Here is a 290-nt window from a genome sequence, read left to right as displayed (position 1 = left end):
AACCCAAGCCTCTTTCCCAAATCCCAAATCTTTTCCAAAAAGCAGCATCGACTTTTCCGCTCTCCTTTCATCCTCAGTCGATGAAATTCTCTTCATTTCTTCCATCTCAGCAGGAGTGGAGACAACAAGAATAATCCTGTTTGAAATGTTAATCATATCTTTGGCTTTTAGATAGTACAGCTTACCAATTTCTTTATACAAATACTGTCACTATACACACATTTCTACTGAAAAATTATGCTTAGCACTTCAAAACAGCAAACCACTATTCTTTGCACAGTGTACAAAAG

Source organism: Penaeus monodon, chromosome 24 (assembly GCF_015228065.2).
Source record: "Penaeus monodon isolate SGIC_2016 chromosome 24, NSTDA_Pmon_1, whole genome shotgun sequence".
Taxonomy (NCBI): Eukaryota; Metazoa; Arthropoda; class Malacostraca; order Decapoda; family Penaeidae; genus Penaeus; species Penaeus monodon.
The sequence above is the reverse complement of the archived record's forward strand: the minus strand, read 5'-3'. Positions refer to the sequence as shown.